We start from the raw sequence: 521 nt of genomic DNA on the forward strand, positions 1-521 counted from the left end.
GCGCAGAATGATTGGCAGCTTCCAGCACGGCGAGGCCACGCTCACGCGCTCGACATGCAAATGAGCCGCGCTCGCGGCCTAGCGGGCGCCCATGTGGACGGACACCACGCCGTGTTGTTCTCCACGCTCATTGGCTCGCTCTCATCGACATGTTTTAATCACATGCAAATATGCTGCAGGGAAGAGCGACCGCGAAGGCCTGGAGACTGGAGTGCTGGATCCGGTCTCTCAGTCACTCACTCTTATCGCGCATTTGAACAGGATAAACATCTTTGAAGCACGAATTTGGCTTGACGCGACATTTGTAAGACATTTCCTGATATATAAGAGCGCTGTAAGCTTGTTTCGTGTGTCTGTGTGTGTTATAAACTCCTGATCCGACTCCGTTCCGGAGAGGCGAGCTCTGCTCTACTTTTCGCTCACTCGTAGTATCGGGGAGGAGCCACGGCCACAGTGGGCGGAGCCTCCGCGGTCTGCCTTCGACTTGTTGTGTTTTCTGTTACTCGCATCGCCATCTTGTT

The sequence above is a fragment of the Pygocentrus nattereri genome, chromosome 16, assembly GCF_015220715.1.
Source record: "Pygocentrus nattereri isolate fPygNat1 chromosome 16, fPygNat1.pri, whole genome shotgun sequence".
NCBI lineage: Eukaryota > Metazoa > Chordata > Actinopteri > Characiformes > Serrasalmidae > Pygocentrus > Pygocentrus nattereri.